This window comes from Desmodus rotundus, chromosome 2, assembly GCF_022682495.2.
Source record: "Desmodus rotundus isolate HL8 chromosome 2, HLdesRot8A.1, whole genome shotgun sequence".
Lineage (NCBI taxonomy): Eukaryota > Metazoa > Chordata > Mammalia > Chiroptera > Phyllostomidae > Desmodus > Desmodus rotundus.
In genome coordinates, this window is record NC_071388.1 from 150,002,238 (window position 1) to 150,023,457 (window position 21,220).

Here is a 21,220-nt window from a genome sequence, read left to right on the forward strand (position 1 = left end):
AAAGGCAACTCACAGAATGGGACAACATATTCACCAATACATCTGATGAGGGGTTAATATCCAAACTTTATAAGGAACTTACAAAACTCAACACCAAAAAACAACCCAATTAACAAATAGGCAAAGGACCTGAATCGACACTTCTCCAAAGAGATGGCCAATAGACATATGAAAAGATGCTCAATGTCACTAATCATCAGAGAAATGCAAATTAAAACCACAATGAACTATCATTTCACACCTGTCAGAATGGCTATCATCAGTAAATTAACAAACAACAAGTGCTGGCAAGGATGTGGAGAAAGGGGAACCCTGGTGCACTATTGGTCTGAATGCAGATTGGCGCAGCCAACGTGGAAAGCAGTATGGAGGTACCACAAAAAATTAAAAATTGATCTGCCTTTTGATCCCACTTCTGGGAATATATCCAAAGGAACTCAAAACACTAATTCAAAAGAACATAAGCACCCTGTGTTCTTTGCAGTGTTTTTTACAGTTGCCAAGATATGCAAGCAGCTCAAGTGTGTATCAGTAAATGAATGGATACAACTACTATGGGACATTTATACAATGGAATACTACTTGGATGTTAAAAAGAAGAAAAATTTTACCCTTTGTGACAGTGTTGATGGACCTGGAGAACATTATGTTAAGTGAAATAAGCCAGTCAGAGAAAGACAAATACCATATGATTTCATTCATATGTGGAATCTAGTGAACAAGCTGAACTAACAAGGAAAATGCTGACAGACTGACAGATGGAGAGCAGGATAACAGGTATAGGTGGGGAGGTTAGGGGTGGAGGAATTGAGCAAAAAGGAAAAAGGAGTCATGGACATGGACAACGGTGTGGTGATTGCTGGGGGAGGGGATAAAAGGAGACTAAATGGTAATGGGAAAAAATACAACAAAGGTTAAATCAAAAAAATTATAGTGTTTTGGTTTGTGTTTTTTCTTGGACCTGACAGTAACTTTGCATAGTTTTAAAACTTCCAAATGGAAGAACCTTTTTATTTTCCGATTTGCTTAATTTCCAATGTTATTGCATAGTGGTCAGACTGTTGTCTGTTTTATTTCTGTTTTCTAGAATTTACAGATCGAATGTAAAAGCATTTAGGACAATCTAGCTATTAACAAGATTTGCAAGAAAATTCTACTCTTTTCACTAATTTTTTGTTTTTAAAAATGTAGTTTTTTCATAAAAATGTTATTTATGGTAACATGTAATGGCTTTTTATTGTTTTTAAATGAATTAATACACAAATTTAATACAAATTTATTATACAGTAAATAATAAATAAATGAAAATTTCATTTAAAGTTTTCAAAACAGTAAATATCAATCAATATAATCTACATAAAAAGACTCTCTTTAGGGTCTTCTCTAATTTTTACCAGTTTAAAGGGGGTGGGTCCTGAGGCCAAAAATGTTTAACTGATGCATTATAATAGAATTGTATTTTGCTTTGTGATCCATTTTGAAAATCTTTTTCTTCTAATGATTAAATTAAACTTATTTATATTTACTAACATAACACATGCTTGCTTTTAATTCTGTTCTATAATTTTCATATTATGTTTTCTGTGTTAATAATTTTTAAAAGTCTTTACTTTGTTTTTTCTTTTCCTTTTTAAAAAGATTCTATTTATTTATTTTTGAGAGAGGGGAAGGGAGGAAGAAAGAGAGGATGAGAAACATTGATGTGTGAGAGAAACATCAACTGGTTGCCTCTTGCACGCCACCAACCAGGGACCTGGCCCGCATCAGGCATGTGCCCTGACTTGGAATCCAACCAGCAACCTTACAGTTTGCGGGATGACACTCCACCTGCTGAGCCTTACCAGTCAAAGCTCTTCCTTTTTTTGTATAATTCTTCTACTCTAATAGGAAGTTTTATTTTTTTTATCCTAATAGCTGCTTTTATAACAGTGTTTTTATGTAATATGTTTAATTCTCTTATTTTAAATAGTATCTATTGTTTTTCTACTCTGAGCAATGATATGTTTTCTTTTTTTCTTCACACTCTTTCATCACATTATTTTAGTTAATTATATATTCTTTGTTCAGCACTCCTATTGTGATGTTAAACATGTTTATGCTTACACTTAAATCATGATGTATCATAAAAATATATCCTTTGAATCCCAATTATTACAAATGAGGCAACTGGTGAACATACTGATTCTCTTAACCTCCTCTGTTTCATGGAACTTACTTCTATCTGGATTTATTTTTAGCTTCTTTCCTTTCCTATCAGTGTGTTGTTCATTCTTTCCCCTCTGTGCTTTGAAACCATGCCTTTTTATTTTTATGAGATACTGACTAATCATTTTCTATTCTTTATTTTCAACATCTTTTGTATAGACATTTTCCTTTCATTATATATGTATTCTGAATCTTTATCATCTTAAAAAATAACTTAAAAATCTCTCTTCTCTCTAAATTACAGCATCTTGAGATCTTTCTTTCCTCCTTATCTAAACTCCTGAACTGACTAGCATATGATTCTTATAAGTCATTTCTTCATGAACAGCCACAATTTGCCTTCCTCCTTCAGTCAAACTATTGAAAGCTTTCTTGTCATGATTACTAGTAATTTCTTGCTTATGATTTTCAGTTAGTGTCTACATGGCCTCTCTGTAGCATTTGACAATTCCAACCACTGTGTCCTGTCTCATTTTTCATGTGAGTATAGGGTCCTGATTTTCTTCTCATCACTCTGAATTCCAAATTTTCTTCATGTATTTCTCTTCTCTTTGTTCCTACTCCTCAGGAATGAAAGTTATAGATATTTGGTTCTCTTCTTTTTCTTACCTTCTTGGGAGATATCATGTATCCTTATGGCTTTATTTTCCATCTTAAAGTAGTTCAAACCTTTGATCTTCACAGATTTATAAAAATACTATCACTTTAGGGTAGTATACAAAAATTTAAACATTTAACCTTTGCTTATTTTCATTGCTTTTGGAAAAACTGCATGTGCCCACTTTAAATAACAAAAAATGTAGGAAAGTACAAAAATTAAAGTAAAAAAATAGTCTAAATTTCACCATTCAGAAATTACCATAATTAATGTTGGGCAAGTAGTTTTCCAGATATCTTTATGCAATACTTTCTGCAGATGTGTGTGTGTTTTTATATGTATAACTGTATACACACACACACACACAGACAGGACTGTAGAAATAAAATAGTGTAGGATAGAAGATATAAAAATAGTTCTATAAAAGTGGGTAACTTTATAGATTCTATTTGAAATATAATATTCATTTTATTTTATGTGAATTAAAAAAGTGAGATCCTGAAATTAAAGCAATGTATTTTTTATTTTAACTTTTTATTGTATTTTTTCCATTACCACTTAGTCCCCTTACACCTCTCCACCCCCGTCCCTCCAATGTATTTTTTAAGTTGACTTTAGAGAGAGGAAGGGAAAGAGAGAGAGAGAGAGAGACACCGATTTGTTGTTCCACTTATTTATGCCTTATTTATGCAGACGTTGGTTGATTCTTATGTGTGCCCTGACCAGGATCTAACCTGCGACCTTGGTGTACCGGGACAGCACTCCAACCGCCTGAGGTACCCAGCCAGGGCTAAATTACAGCAATGTTGAACTTCAGATAAATTTCTCTTTACCACAGGATTTATTTATTTTAAGTTTTTTCTTATGGTTAAATAGAGTATGAAAAAACTAAGAAGTTAGAGCATTTTATTTTATTAAATGAATGTTTTAATTTTAGATAGAATTGGTTGACACCCTGCTATGAAAAGTGAGAATATTAGCTCTTTTATATCCTCCAGGCTTACTCCCCTCCAACTTTTAAAATCATGTTATGTTTTTACCTTGTCTATGTTTATTTGGTTCCCTGGTCTGATATTATAGTACCCGGGATCCTGGGCCTGTGGGTCGAACACATCATAAACCCTCAGTTAGTGTGCTGGATGCGGCCCTGCAATCAGCAAAGCAAACTCATTCCTGGAATATGAATATGTGTTTGTTTCTGTGAGAATGAACTACTGGTTCTTCAAGGATGGAAGGGGACCTATGTAGTTAACTTGCTACAAAGAAGCTGGTTGGTCTCCTAGAGGAATGACTCATCATTGGTCTTGTTGTTGGCAAGTTGGACATTCAGTGGTAGCACTAACTATATCAGACCTTAATTGGAAGTACCTGTTGTGGGACCTATGTACAACATTCAATTCTCCTACTGTGGCCACATAATTAATGTGCCCTTTGTGCCAGCACTGGGGTGGTCAATAACAGAGACTTTGCAGCATCACCTGAGAGTCATTTTGCCTACCTGATTGTTTTATGCCTCTTTTTGTAGTAGATGCCCTCTGATGGTTGTTAACATGTGATACGATGTTAATACTTTGCTCCCAATCCCATATATCTATCCACATTTCTGTGTCCCAGACCTCTTTAATCCTGATCTTCCAATATTATTAATTGTTCGCCACCCGACCAGCCAGCCAGTACATTCGCCAATGCCCATATATTTTAACCTTGGGCTTCTTTTTCTATAGAGTAGATCACTGCCTAAATCTGCTGATTGGGAGGAGGATATTTACTTACTGCTGTCTTTGTGGGCCGCCCTTGAGTGATGCTGTGGTAGAGCTGCCCTCACTTTTGTCTGTTGTACTGTTCCATTCACAAGCTAAGGTCAGGCTTTTCCTTCTTCCTTTAACTTGTCTTACTGGATCTGCTGTACGGCTGCATCTGTGGGTTGAAGGAGGGGAGCTGTTATAACAGTGGTAAATGCCGTAGGGATTTGGACTACTTCCTCATGAATCTTGCTTGTGCCCTCTGGTCCTGCTTGTGCTTTATTCTACATGTACCACTTCCATCTTACGATGGATTGTTGCTGGGCCAGGTGACCTTATGACTTTGTGGGTCTGACAGGATTCAACTCAGAGGCATTTCATGTCTACCAAGGTCCAGTGGCACACAGGTTTTGATTTTTGGGGGCAAATAATTCTTAACTGCAGTTGGTAAGGATTTCTTCCAGTATTCCAAAGGACTGCAATTGCTCCCACTTGAGGCTACCGCACACTCCACACGGCATCTTTTCCTGCTGCAGATCTTTGCAACACTGTGAGACACGTTGGATTGTATGCACTAAGCAGCAGAGCTGCTTGAACCTCAGCTTGTACTTGTTGCATAGCCCCTTCTTGCTCTGGGCCCCACTCAAAACTGTTACCCAGTATATGGGCAGAAGCAGTATTCCTAAGGTGTGGAATACACTACCTTCAGAACTGGAAGAGGCCCACCAACTGTTGTGAATTCTTCTTGACAGAAGGTACAAACTATACCAATTTGTCTTTTACTTTGGCCTTGCCTCTAACTACTGGATCCCTAAAAATATACTGTCATAGCAGACTCCTAAATTTTTAAAAGTTTTTGTCCCACTTTATGGACTGTATGTGTTGTCTTCGCAAGGTCTCCAGCATCTTAGCCACCTCTTGCTCTTTGGGCCCAGTCAATATAATGTCATTGATGTAAAAGAGCACATGACAATATGAATTAACATAGCCTTGGAACAAAACTGTAAATGTATGCTGTTGTCTGTTTCATGTGAATGTGAACTGTTTCTGATCTTTTCTGATTGAGATAGAAAAAAACACATTCACCATATCAGTGACTTATACCATGTATCTCAGGTATTACTTCTAATAAAGATACCACATTTGGCACAGTGGCTGTGACTGGGGCTGTTCATTGGCTGAGTTTGTGGTAGTTTACAGTCTTCATTTAAGATCCATTCATTTTCTTTTTTTAAAAGTATATTTTATTGATTATGCTTTTATAGTTGTCCCAATTTTTCCCCCTTTCCCCACTCCACCAGGTACCCCCTTCCCTCCAGCAATGCCCCCACTTATTTCATGTCCATAGGTCATACATATAAGTTCTTTGGCTTCTCCATTTCCTGTATTGTTCTTAACACCCCCCGTCTATTTTGTACCTACCAAATATGCTTTTTAATCCCTATACGTTTTTCTCCATTTTTTCTCTTCCCCTGCCCCACTGATAACCCTCCATGTGATCTCCATTTCTGTGATTCTGTTCCTGTTCTAGTTGTTTGCTTAGTTTGTTTTTGTTTTTTTAGATTCAGTTTTTGATAGTTGTGAGTTTGTTGTCATTTTAATGTTCTTTTTACATAATTTTGATCTTCTTTTTCTTAAGTAAGTTCCTTTAATATTTCATAAAATAAGGTCTTGGTGGTGATGAACTCCTTTAGCTTTACCTTGTCTGGGAAGCACTTTATCTGCCCTTCCATTCTAAATGATAGTTTTTGTGGATAATATAGGTTGTAGGTCCTTGATTTTCATCACCTTGAATACCTCTTGCCAATCCCTTCTAGCCTGCAAATTTTCTTTTGAGGAATCAGCTGATAGTCTTATGGGAACTCCTTTGTGGTAACCCTAACCTTTTCTCTTGCTGCTTTTAAGATTCTCTCTTTATCTTTAACCTTTGGCATTTTAATTGTGTTGTGTCTTGGAGTGGTCCTCTTTGGGTCCATATTGTTTGGGACTCTCTGTGCTTCCTAGACTTGTATGTCTATTTCCTTCACCAAATTAGGGAAGTTTTCTTTCATTTTTTCAAATAATTTTTCAATTTCTTACTTTTCCTTTTCTCCTTCTGGCATCCCTATCATTCAGATGGTGGACATTTGGGGATGTCCCAGAGTCTTCTATTCTCTCCTTGTTTTTTTGAATTCTTTTTTTCTTTATTCTGTACTGGTTGACTGTTTATTTATTCCTTATGTTCCATATAGTTGATTTGAACCCCGGCTTCCTTATCTTCACTGTTGGTTCCCTGTGGATATTTCTTTATTTTACTTGGTGTAGCCTTCATTTCTTCCCTTATGTGTTTGCCATACTCAATGAGATCTCTAAGCATCCTTATCTCAGTGTTTTGAACTCTGTAACTGATAGGTTGGCTCTCTCCATTTCACTTAGTTCTTTTTTTAAGATTTTATTTATTTATTTTTAGAGAGAGGGGGAGGGAGGGGGAAAGAGAGGGAGAGAAACATAAATGTGTAAGAGATACATCAGTTGGTTGCCTCTCACATGCCCTCAGCTGGTGTCTTGGCCTGCAACCCAGGCATGTGCTCTTACTGGGACTTGAACCAGTGACCTTTCACTTCACAGACCAGCACTGAATCCACTGAGCCACACTAGCCAGGGCTCACTTAGTTCTTTTTTTGAGTTTTGAGCTTTTCTTTCATCTGGGCCATATTTCTTTGTCTCCTCAGTTTGGTGGCCTCCCTGTGTTTGTTTCTGTGTATTAGGTAGAACTGCTTTGACTCTTTGTCTTGGTGCACCTGTTACATTGTAAGGGGTGGAGCCTTAGATGTTTGCCAGGGTGGGGAAACTTGCTTCACTGCTTTATTGTATTGTATGTGGGGGAGGGGTGGGAGAGGGAACAATGCCACTTGCTCAGCTCTTGCCCTGTTTCCAGTAACTTCCCCTACTTCCTGTGTTTGACTGGCACCCTTGTAGCTGTTTCCCTGGTGCTGAATTCCAGAGTGGGTGGGTTTGCATATGTTCTAGGGCTTTGTGGGTCCTTTAAACAGACTCTCCTGAGATACCATCAATTTCTTCCACCAACCCAGCCCCTACTGATTCTTGCAGCCAGAAGTTATAAAGGTTTATTTTCCCAGTGCTGGAACCGTGGGCAGCATGGTCTGGCCCGGTGCTGGGATAGCTTGCCCCTCAGGTATCCCTCCTGGTTTTTATCCACCACACATAAATATTGGATTGCCCATTCTGCCAGCCTCTGCCTCACTGCTGCCACCTCATTGCCACCACACCATATCCTCTCCCCCCCAGCTCCCCATCTCCATACTTCCTATCTGCCTGGATGAATACTTCTTCTTTAAATCCTTGGTTGTTGGACTTCCATACAGTTTGGTTTTCTGGCAGTTCTGGTTGTATTTTGTTTTGAGGTTAGTTATGATCCTCCTTATGGTTGTGCAAGGAGGTGAAGCATGTCCACCTGTGCCTCCATCTTGGCTGGAAGTCTCTAAGATCCATTCATTTTCTGCAGGAGCTAGACTCATGAATTAAAGGGCAAATGATGGAGCCAACATTCTTTTACATTCTTAAAGTTGCTATATCTTTGGGATGTGATACTGTTTCTGATTTGCTATCTTGGCTGTGAGAGTGGGGAGCTGTTTCAGGGACTTCCACTTGGTTTTCCTCTCCATGTTAGTACTTACACCAAGGATCAATGTGATTCAATTATTAAATCTGTTAATTTTATTTATGCACTTGGAGACCAGGAAAATAACCACTGGATTGATTTGTGGGCCTAGTGGATCCACTGTAGGATGGACCTGACCCAGGACTGCAATTGTCCCCACATGCCCCAACTGTAATAGGGGAGACATGATGATGTTTCAAGGCTTTAAATATTAATGTCAGTTCAGACTCTGTGTTCAATAGTCCTTAAAATGTCTCAATATGCTCCTTTTCTTAATGTATAGTTTCCCAGGTAAATGCCCATAGGTCCCTTTGGAGAAGTACGGGAGAAATCATTACAATGAATAACTTACCACAGTGTTACAGGGTTCTTTTTTATTTTAAAGACTTTTTATTACAGGATGTTAATGTTCAGGATATTTCAGAGTACCTTATACGCTTAATCAGATTTTTGGTAACTGATTTTGAAGTACTACTTGAGTATTTTTCTTATACTGGCTTTTGGGCAAAAGTACTACTTAGTGATTGCTTAAGAGATATCAATCTGATTAAATGGTTTATCCTTATAATTTGAGACATCAATCCATGGATAGATTCTATGGTAGTTGTCTCAGGTGGCTTTAGTAAATTTGTCTTCTGACTTTCGGTTGTGTGTTTCTAAATCCAATATGAAATTCCCTACTCCAAACTGGGCTTCTGGCTTCTAATTTTTTAGACAAAGGCCTGACTGGTGGTACAGTCTATATTAGTAAGCAAGCTAGAGGAATTCGGTACTCATTCCACAAAAGCTCAGGCAATTTGTGATCCAAAGAGGACTTGAAATATGAGACTTCTAAGGCATAATGTTGTTTTCAGTGTACATCAAAGCCTTCTATTTTATAAAGTGGGATAGTCTGTACTCAGAAGGTGTGTTGTAGCCCTTAGGGTATGTTCTGAAAGTGCCAAGATTCACATTCCCTGCAGATATTGTTCTTGATGGGTGAATCACCACTGCTACTAATGGCTCCTGGAACTGCTGATTGAGCATCTGAGTATGAACATCAATGCCAGAAAGCCAGCAGCCATAGCCAGGGTGGCTATGATTCCAGCCATTTGCATTTTCCAGGCTGCCCACATGCTTAGCGTTTTCTTTATTTACAGCCATGTATTCATCATATGCAACAACCTGAGCATTTTACTTGGGTTAAGTGCCCTCTACAGCAAAACAAAGCTGTCCATAATGATCATCATTTCACCATCCACCTTTCCGAGCATCAAGCCCGTCTCTGATCTGATGTACATCACCGTTTTCAGTAGATCCAATGCTGAGATTTTGCAGTACGTAAAGTAATGGTGCCTCCTGACTCCTTAGTTCAGGGCTTCATGCCAGGATTTTTTGCTGCCATTTCTTGTCATATTTGTAGATTTCATCCATACTCTGGGCTTAGACACCATCATCACCACCTATCGAAGTAGTCGCCTCCACAGCCAAGATGCAACTTTACCTTGCTAGGTCTCCGGGTGTGGGCTTCAGACCCTCCCCACCACAGGAGCAAACTTGTAGAAGCCTCTTGAGGCAGCCACAACACTGCTCCAGGGTCCTTCATTCTGTGGATCTGGCCACCTCTTCTGTTATTGGAAAACTGGCTCAAATCCTGAAACTGAGTTAGCATTTCTTCATTTTTTTTGTGCACATCAATCTCAGCCTCCAGTTACCTGTCCTTAAATTATTCTTAGTACAAGCTGCGTAGTATCCCTGTTTGCTTCCATCTAATTTTCCCAGAGAGCCTCCATATTCCATTAATCATCTTTATAACTCCACAGGTTGGGGCAAAAGTAGGTCTACAGTTGTCCGCATGGAAAATAATACAATAATAATACAATAAAAACTCTTGTGTACTCACAACTGTAAATTTACTTCTGCCCCACCCTGTACAACTCTGCACATACACACTCCCTTGGCTGCCATTCCTGCTTGGCTGTTCATTATAATTATGACTTTCTTGTTTCTGGCAGTAAAGTGCTCACCTGTCTTTTCTTTTGGGCATTTCTGTTTTCCTCATCATTACTTGTGAACCAGGCTTATGGAGGAGAGCCATGACTACATTTTTTTTAGTGATGCTGGTGCTCCCCTTACCAGGATATTCACTGTGGCTTTCATAAATTAAATGGTGTGTCTTCTTGGTTTTCCAGTGGAACATAATCAACTGTTGGGCCTTCTATACATATGTTTTATTCTGTACAGTTCCCTGAGCCTTTCAATCCTACCTGCCATTGTCTTCCACAGCCATTCTGGTGTATCAGCTTAACTCAGTGTGGGCCATGACTTTTTCCATGTTTCTAGGAGACACCCTAGTAACAAGTTCACATAATCTCCCAGGGGACCTTGCCAGGGTGTAAAATTCTTCATCTTGAGGAGATGGGGGATATGGGGAAATAATGGTTAAAAGGTACAGATTTCTACCTCTAAGATGAATAATGTACAGCATGATAGCTGCAGTTAGCAGTATTTTATTATATACTTGAAAGTTGTGAAGAGAGTAGATCTTAAATACTACAACTGCAAAAAAGAATGGCAATTATGTAAGGGGAAGGTGGTGTTAAATTTATTGTGTTAATCATTTCTTAATGTATATGTATATCAAGTCATTGTATGGTACACCTTAAACATAATACCTCAATAAAGCTAGAAAATAATTTTCATCACGGGAGAATGCCCCTTAGCAAATAAACTCTTGCCTGTCCAATTTTATATTCTGCTGCTCTTAATTAAGCATGTTCAGAATCTAGTCCCACATGTACTTGCCAGGTTTTTGTTGTTATGTACTGGCTAGATTTTGCAGCTTTCTTTGATTATAGTTCCTTTCCTCTCTTACAAAGACCAGCACATATTTGGCTGGTTATGCTGCAATTTAATACTAATTATAGGCCTAGTAGGTAGGAGGGGAGGGGAGGATAGGTCCCGAAGAGGGCACATATTGCTTTGCAGGGCAGAGGCCTCTGAATTATCTTCTAGCACTTAGGATGGGGATGAGTGGAGATTTGGTTATTAGCTCTTAGTAGGGAGGAGGCAACTTTTACAGACTCTGGGTTAACAGAAGTCTAGGGAGTCAAAATCTTTGTGGGTATCCATCAGATGTTCATATTCTATCTGTTCCAGTTGAAGGGTTTCCCAACCTAGTTCTCGACCTTTACACACAGACATGTTTTGGTTGCCCATATAATTGTCTTTGAAGTTCCACTGCTCTGAGAATTCAGTTCTGGACTTGCTTCCTCTGCCCCCACCTCCATGGGAGAGGAGAGCTTTTTGTGTGCAACTGAAGAGGTCCTCTGGCTTTCATAGCTGTCTTTCTTACCTTTATTTACCTTTACCTGTTACTTACCTTTATTTACCCATTATCTATGGTAGAGCATCAGTAGGGTTTAGAAACACTAATCTAATCCCATTATCCTTATAGTTACTAGTTCTTCCATGCTAGTGTATTCCCTTCTATGAGGAAATTTTCTTAATTCACCACCAGGCAAGTTTTAACAACTGGATTGCCACTTGGTGTTATTTGTGCCCCATTCACCCGTCGGTTATGGTAGGGTCCCCATAATCAGTCAGTGAGTGCTCTTGTTCCAAAGCCCCTTCTTATTGCCTTATTTTGGGACTACTATCACCAACTTCTGTAGGTTTGGTTCTCTGGAAGTTGCATTGAGATTTCAGTAGGAGTGCAAGATGTTTGTTAGGGATAGATTCTTATTAAAGGCAAGGGGAAGTGGCAGTATTGAGCAGAGAAAGAAGGTGAACTGTGAAGTAGGCCTGACAAAGCCTTGGCCAGCTCAATGGGGAGCTCTAAAATTGTCAGGCTAAAGCTGTGCCTTTAAATCCAGAACTTTCTCAGTTACTGGATGGGGACCACCCTCAAAAGCATATGATTTCTTGAGAAGTAGTTCTTTTCAGCTGAGGCAGTCCTTAATGGAGCTGACAGCTAGAGATGATCTGCTTGTCATTTTGCTTGTTGCTGGGTAGCAAGTCCATCCTAGAAGGCAGATCTGGGTAGTGCATCTCCATGTTTATTATAAGCATCTAGATTTTAAAAATATATTTTATTGAATATGCTCTTACAGTTGTCCCAATTTTTCTCCCTTTGCCACCCTCCACCTGGTACCCTCCATTCCATCCATCAATGCCCCACCTTAATTCATGTCCATGGGTCGTACATATAAGTTATTTGGCTTCTCCATTTCCTATACTATTCTTAACCTCCCCCTGTCTATTTTGTACCTACCATTTATGCTTCTTAATCCCCGAACCTTTTCTCCCATTCTCCCTCTTCCCCCTCCCCACTGATAATCTTCCATGTGATCTCCATTTCTGTGATTCTGTTCCTATTCTGGATTTTTGCTTAGCTTGTTTTTTTAGATTCAGTTGTTGATAGTTGTGAATTTGTTACCATTTTAATGTTCATAGTTTTGATCTTCTTTTTCTTTTAAAAAATTTTTTTTAAATCTATTTTTAAAGGTTTTATTTTATTTATTTTTAGAGAGAGGGGAAGGGAGGGAGAAAGAAAGCGAGAGGAACATCAATGTACAGTTGTCTCTCATGTGGCCCTCACTGGGGACCTGGCCAGCAACCCAAGCATGTGCCCTGACTGGGAATCGAACAGGTGACCCTTTGGTTTGCAGCCCGCGATCAATCCACTGAGCTACACCAACCAGGGTAATCTTTTTATTAAATAAATCCCTTTAACATTTCATGTAATAATGGCTTGGTGATGATGAACTCCTTTAGCTTTACCTTGTCTGGGAAGCACTTCTGCCCTTCCATTCTAAATGATAGCTTTGCTGGATAGACTAATCTAGGTTAGATTACTCTAACCTAGGATAGAGTAAAGTAGGTCCTTGCTTTTCATCACTTTGAATACTTTTTGCAAGTCCATTCTAGATGATACAGTTTCTTTTGAGAAATCAGCTGACAATCCTATGGGAACTCCATTGTAGGTAACTTTCTGCTTTCTCTTGCTGAATTTAATATTCTCTCTTTAACCTTTGGCATTTTCATTATGATGTGTCTTGGTGTGGTCCTCTTTGGGTCCATCTTGTTTGGGATTATCTTTGCTTCCTGGACTTGTATGTCTATTTCCTTCACTAAATTAGGGAAGTTTTCTCATTATTTTTTCAAATAAATTTTCAGTTTCTTGCTCCTCCTTTTCTCCTTCTGGCATCCCTATGATTCAGATGGTGGACATTTGGAGATGTCCCATCGTCTTCTTATACTCTTCCCATTTTTTTGAAGTCTTGTTTCATCTTGCTGTTCTGGTTGAATGTTTATTTCTTCCTTATGTCCTAAATCGTTGATTTGAATCCCAGCTTCCTTCCCTTCACTGTTGGTTCCCTGTAGATTTTTCTTTATTTCACTTAGTGTAACTTTCATTTCTTCCTTTATGTTGTTGCCATACTCAATGAGTTCTTTGAGTATTCTGATAACCAGTGTTTTGAACTTTGTTGGTTATCTCTGTTTTATTTAATTCTTTTCCTATTTTTTTTTTCTGTTCTTTCACTTGGGTGATATTTCTTTGTCCCCTCAGTTTGGTAGCCTCACTGTGTTTGTTTCTGTGTATTAGCTAGAGCTGCTTTAACTCCCTGTCTTGGTAGCATGGCCTATTATAGAAAAGGCTCCTGTAAATTGTGTGGGGCAGAGCCTTAGACAATTGCCAGGGTGGGGCAACCTGCCACACCACTTTGTGGCTCTGTGTCTAGGAGGGCTCAGAGAGGGGACAGTGTTGCTGCCTGACTTCTGGAGGCTTGCCTGACACTCACCCTGTTTCCAGTCACTTCACCCATTCCCTGTATGTGACCGGCACCCTTCCAGCTATTGCCCTGGTGGTGTATCACGGAGTGAGTCCAGAGTGAGTTTGCATATGTTCTAAGACCATGTAGGCCATTTAAGCCAAGTTTTCTGAGACTCTGGCAGTTTCTTTTGCTGCCCCAACCTGCACTGGTTTTTACAGTTAGAAGTTATGGCACTGGATCCCTGGGCTGTGCAGTCTGGCCTGGGGCTGGGATTGCTTGCTCCCAAGGTATCCCTCCTGATTTTTATCTACCTCACATGAATGTGGGACTGCCCATTCCACAGCTTCCCCTACCTCTGTGTTCCACACCGCATCTTCTTGCCTCTGTACCCATCTCCACAACTCTGCCCCTCCTACCTGCCTGGATGAATGTGGCTTCTTTAAATCCTTGGTTGTCAGACTTCCATATAATTTGATTTTCTGATGGTTCTGGGTGTTATTTGTTTTAAGGTTTAGTGTAATCTCTCTGTGGTTGCATGAGGAGGCGAAGCATGTCTACCTACACCTCCATCTAGATTGGAAGTCATCTTTTAGATTTTTAAAAAAGATTTTATTTATTTATTTATGTTTAGAGAGGGGAAGGGAGTAAGAAAGAGGGAGTGAGAAAGAGGGGGAGAGAAACATCAATGTGTGGTTGCCACTTGAGTGCCCCTTAGTGGAGATCTGGCCTACAACACAGGTATGTGCCCTGACTGGGAATCGAACAGGTGACCCTTTTGTTCTCAGTCTGGTGCTCAATCCACTGAGCCAGGGCCATCTTCTAGATTTTTATTCACCAGATATAGCACATAAAAATACAGGATGCCACTGCTAAGTTTTAATTTCAAAAAAATGACTAATAATGTTTTTAATATGTCTGCTTCCTATATTGCTTTGTAGGCACTGAATAAATGTACCCCTTATCATTGTAACCAGATTTAAGGGCCAGATTAGGGCTAATGAGCAACATTTCATTGAATTTTGCCCTTACCTCACCTGCTCATAAAAGCCCAGATAATCTTTCACATGCATTCTTAAAATAGAAACCTACTAGGTCCCTCAGTCTCCAGTAGGACATCTGCTGCTGTCCTTTACGCACCTTTTCCTGGTATACCACAGGCTGAATAGTTAGTTTGTGGTGAAGTGGTGTAGAATCCCTTTCTTCTCTTAGGGGTGTCTTCCATTACAAGGCTATCAAGAAGTGCCATCTGCATCCAAATGTCTTACAGTGAACTGGAATGTTTTTTGCAAATTTTTCTTAGACACCACTACTCACCATTGGAATTACTCACAGTTTTATGGAAAGTAATTTTGGAAACGTGGTGTATTGAGAATTACCCTTTTCCTTCGAACAGTAAGATTTTATTAGTTCTTTGTGCCTGTTTCTTCCTAATTTATAGGTTGTATTTTCTCCCAGAATGATCCTCATTGCCTCATAATTTGATTTTGGGGAGTAAGGGGGTGGAATGAGGCAAAATATGCCAGCTAGACCTTTTGTCAGGATTCAGATTTCAGCATGTTCTATGAACTGGATCAGAAGTCATTTTGCTTTAATTTTTTTTCTGAAGAAAGTAAGATTTTCAGTTAGTGCAAAGCAAGCATGTAATGGAATACTGTATTGCCTCTCTCAGATATTGGTTCCATAACCTGGCTCAGTGGACCCATATCCAATTCTGTGGAGAAAAAGGCTGAATGTGGTAACTGAAGAAGCTTTCACAAGGGACTCTCTGAGATATGGGAACAAGTAGTACTCCTTGAGCTCAGGAGCTAAAGCATGGCCAAGAGTGAGGACATGACATTTCTCTGACAATTTAAAAATTGGTAGCTGTGGGATGATTGGATAATAGCACCTTAGGCAGCATTGCAGTCATTGCTGGTGGGTACCAGCAATATGGCAAAGCTAGAAATCCTTAATCTAGTTTTAAGGCAATGAATATGTTGAGTGAAATGGAAGAGGAAGAATGATAGACATTAGCTAAAGTAAATGTATTGATTAGACACTCAATAATATTTACTGAATGACTGGGTAAATGGATGAGAATTGCACACAATAGGGGTAATTTCATAAATAGACTAGTGATAGTCGTGCAAGTGAACTCATTTGAGGGAGTTTAGGAAGGCCGTTTTGCTGCAGTTTTTTTATTCCCACGATGATCATCACATTGCCTAAAATTGCATATTAGAGGTTCTTGGTGTGGGTTAAGGCACTGCTTTCTATAAGATTCCTTATGAAATTGGAAAAAATCTTCAGAAAAAGTAATAAATTACCTGCAATCCACCACAGCACACAGACATGCATTAGAAAATCCCCCCTGCTCCCCCCGCCCTGTTAAAATTGAAGGGAAGTAGTGAGTGTGGGGTGAGATGTTTGATCAGAGGGAGGAGAGAGATAGCCTAAGCATTTTGGTGGGGACAAGAAAGGAATTTCCTAGGAGGTCTGGCTCTATTTGTTACCTTAGATAGAGGTATGAAAATTGCAACCTTTAATGGGAAGACAGGAGATTGAAGGAAAATAATAAAAAAATTACTTTGTTATTTTTTTTTATTAGAGAGGAGACCAAGAAGCTGAGTGCCTATTATATCTTTACATGACTTAAGGAAAATGGCCATAGATTATTCCTCCCATATGAGGCTTCATGTTTTATACCATGTGACTTGACACTCTGGCCATAAGAGAGTGGGGACCAGGGGTCGGTACTGTAGTGAAGACACACATGCCTGTTGGGCCACCTGGTCTGAAGAGACACTGTGTATTGACTGGTGATTAACTCAGACAAGGAGAGTCTCTCTCAGGAGAGAGAGAGAATTTTAGAATTCTGGACCAATGGCAGCAGAGTAGGAAGAGAGAAAGGCAGAAAGAGCGACACTGAGTCACAAGCAGTAATTAGTTCGTTAAACAAATATCGAATATCTATTATGTGCTGAAGATGCAGTAGTCAACAAAAGTTTGTCTTCATGGGTTTACATTTTAGTTGGTGAGACTGGCAAAAAATAAAGAATAATTTTATAATATTATTTCAGGTAGTAATAAATCCAGAAAAAAAAATAAATCAGAGAAGGAAATAGAGTTCTTTTAGATTGGGTGGCCAAGGAAGGCCGTTTTAGGAGGCTGCTGAAGAGAGCGATCTAGATGACATGAAGGAGAAAGCCATGAGAACCCCGATGGGAAGAGTCTTTATAGCAGAGAAAAGATTTGAGGCAGGACTATGCTGGTCATGTTTGAGGAACAGCAAGAAGATGGCCAATGTTGTTGGAGCAATGGAAGACAGGTAGTGAGATTGGTTGTTAATGAGATTGGGATGTATCCAGGGATCAAATTATATAAGGCCCATAAACCATGGTGAGGCACTGTTTCATTTTAATTGTGATGGGAAGTCATTGGAGGATTTTGATCAGGAAAGTGACATGAAATGATATGTACTTTAACAAGAACTTAAGAGGCTGTGTGGAGAACTGACTAAGGGAGAAAAAGTGGAAGTGGAATGGTGGGTTAGAAAGCGATTGCATAGTCTGGGAGAGAGATGATGGTGGCTTGAAATAGGGTATTAGCTGTGGAGGTCATAAGAAGTGGTTCAATTCAGGCTATATTTTGGATCTAGAGCTATCAGGATTTACTAATGGTTTTGTTGTGGCATTTGAGAAAGAAGATTGAAGTATGACTTTAAAGCTAGCAGAGTTTCTATAAGACAAGGCAATACATACCTGAGACAGAGGAGATCATAAGATAAGCATGTTATCAAGGCCACTAGTTGGTTACTAGAGCTGCTATCTAGTCTTTAAAACCTCTGTTGTGTTCTGGACAATAAGGAGCTATTTTTACATGTATGTCTCTTTGCTGTCTGGTTGTGCGGCAGCTCAGTCCATTTCCTTTCTTCCCTGTGTTTTCTTTCAGTGAACCTGCATTACCTCAGTACATCTATATCACTTGTAGCATGAAAGACCCTACATTTTGCTGAGCATGCCCCAGGTTCACATAAATATTATTAATGTTTATAATGCTTAACCCAAAGTCTTGGAAGCATTATCAAACATTAAACTTTAATCTTGAAAAACCCTGGTAACTCAGTTTTATCCTAATGCTTCATATTTTAATAATGGTTTTACAAAGTAAACTTTAAAATGTTTGAAATTTAAAAATCACCTGAATAGAGACATGCCATGATTTTATTCAAAATTATTTAGTTATTTGAATAGTTATTTTCAATACCCCGACAACAGGGCAACCTTCTTGAGAACAGGAACTCTATCTGTTCTCTGCTATAAGCGCCTTGCTTGGTCCCAAACAAACGGTTAAGTAGGTGTGCAGCAGATTTTGTCTTAAGGAATGAATGAATTGCCGTATGCTAACACTTCATTTGGACTGTTTAATTTATATATAGTGTCTATCACTTCCCCCCCCCCCCCCGGGGTATTCTGAGATATTTAGTAATTTGGCACAAAGCTTCTTTACACTCAATGTAGTTATTGATTTAAAAAAAAAAAGATAGGACTACAGAGGGTAGATTTCAACTTGTAGGTCTTGTAGGTGTTGAGCCAGAAACTTGTTTACTTAAAAAACAAACAAACAAATTTTGGATGTAACATAAAAATAAGTATAACTAAAATAAGAAGAGGGTTTTTTGTAACATCTTTGTGCAAATTATTATTAGCACTGCTAATCCAGGAGCTTAATCATTGGCATGATACCTGTGTCATCACCAGATGCAGGCTTTCTGAACCTAACAATAAATAAATGATTTAAAATAATTTTAGTATAATTTTAAAAAGAAACAAAAATGTAAACATTTTCCCCCAAGCTAGCTCATTGGTCCAAATCTAACCCATTTATAAGTGAATATTTAAAAAATATGCCATTGTGTTTCTAAATTATAGTTTTCCTTCCATGTAAAACAAAAATAGATATCTGTGAATGGTAGTTGTTATGAAAACAGAGTTTTAGTGGATGCACTGATATAATTAGAAAAAAATACAGAAAGACTTTCAAACAAACTCAGTCCTCAAGACAAGAAACTAACTTTTGTTAAAAATGGAAACCTATTACCAACCACATCTGTCAACAAAATGTTTTGTAGACAGGCTTAGGATAAAGTAGGTTGTGAAGACTCAAATTGAGCTTGTAAAAGTATAGTGAGTTACAGATGTAAAAACTGGTATAAGAAGTTGGCCCGCAGCTTTTCTTGCCCAGTATTTAGTTTCTAGTACTACAACTAAAGGATATGTTATAAGAGGGCTTTCTCCTTGTATTTGTTTCAAAAGGTTAGGATTAACATTGCAATTTGCTTAAGTTATTATGACTATCATATATTATTTTAAATAATTTTGAAATTATTTATCATCAGTTTGTACTTCCTGGTGGATATCCAGTTTTCCCAGCTTGTGTGTTGAAGAGACTATTCTTTCCCAATGAATGGTCTTGGCACTCTTGTTAAAAATCAGTTGACCATAAGGTATATGGGTTTATACCTGGGCATATTAATTCAATTCCATTGATGTATACAGTCAGCCCTCCATATCTGTGGGTTCAGAATCCATGGATTCTACCAACTGCAGATTGAAAATATTAAAAAAAAATAGTTCCTTGTTGCTGACCTGTACTATGTAGTTAGGGCTATGATAGTTGCTTCTATATCAAATATGTACAGACATTTTCCTTGTTATCATTCCCCAAACAATACAGTGTAACAACTATGTGTATTGCATTTACATTGTATTAGATGTTAGAAGTGATCTAGATGATTTAAAGTATATGGGAGGATATGGTAGGTTATATGTAAATACTACACCAGGGAACCTAAGCATCCTTGAATTTTAGTGTCTGTGGGGTCCTGGAACCAATCCCCCCCTCACATACTGAGATACAAATAATGTATTTCTATCTTTATGCCTGTACCACACTGTTTTGACTACTTTCACTTTGCAGTAAACTTTGAAAACAGGAAACCTGGGTTCTCTAACTCTGTTTTTCTTTTTCAATATTGTTCTATTTGAAGACCCTTGCAATTCTATATGAATTTTAGGCTAAGCTTTTTCATTTATGCAAAATGGATGTTGGGATTTTTATATGGATCACTTTGAATCTGTAGTTCATTTTGGGGTAGTGTTGCTCTCCCCAAAATACTAAGTCTTCCAATTCATGTATATAGAATGTCTTATATTTATTTAGATGTTCTCTAATTTCTTTTTTTAAAGAGATATATTGTTTAAAGATTTTGTTTATTTATTTTAGACAGAGAGGAAGGGAGGGAGAAAGAGAGAGAAACATCATTGTGTGGTTGCCTCTCGCACACCCCCTACTGGGGACCTGATCTGGCCAGCAACCCAGGCACGTGCCCTGACTGGGAATAGATCCAGTGGCCCTTTGGTTCGCAGGCCAGTGCTCAATCCACTGAGCCACACCAGCCAGGTCTGGTGTTCTCTAATTTCTTTTATCAATACTCAATAGTTTTAAGTGTACAAGTCTTGCAACTGCTTGTGTAAATTTATTCCTAAGTATTTTATTATTTTTGCTGCTGTAAGTGAAATTGTTTCTTAATTTTCTTTTTGGATTGTTTATTGCTAGTGTATATAAAAGCAATTGATTTTTGAATGTTGATCTTGTATGCTACAATTTTTCTGAATTAGTTTGTTAGTTAATTTTTGTGGAATTGGCATTGCAGATCAGTACAAAAATGTGTCTATCCAATAAATGGTCCTGAAAAAATTGATTAACCATACCCCCCCAAAATAGAAATTGAGTCTTTAATTCTTGCCACATATAAAAATCAGTGATAATTGCATAAAAGACAAATATGAAAGCATAATTTTAAAACTTTAAAATAAAATTAAGAATATTTTTATGACATTGGTATAAGAAAGAATCTCTTAAACATACTAAAATCATATATAAAATAAAAGATTAATAAATTTGACTATAATAAAATTAAGGACATAAAAAGAATCTTAAAAGACAAACCATGTCCTGGGGGAAGATATTCAGAAGGCATAAAATTGGCATAGTGTTAGTATCAAGAGTATGCAAATAATTTTTATAATTCAGTAAGACAAGATAAACTATTTGAAGAAATAGTGAAAATTTCAGAGGAGATATGAATGGCAAGGAAACTTATGGAAAGTATGTTAAATCTCGTTAGATTATGTTACTGTAATATATCATTATATTATCCACCATAATAGTATATCATTGATTACAATGAGATATTATTTTTGTGCCAATTATTTCA

The 21,220-nt window shown here is 38.1% G+C and overlaps 1 pseudogene; it reads right to left on the minus strand.

Moving 5' to 3' along the window:
• Window positions 1–8,734: 8,734 nt before the first annotated feature.
• Window positions 8,735–9,857, minus strand: LOC112322220 (COP9 signalosome complex subunit 5 pseudogene; annotated as a pseudogene).
• Window positions 9,858–21,220: the final 11,363 nt, after the last annotated feature.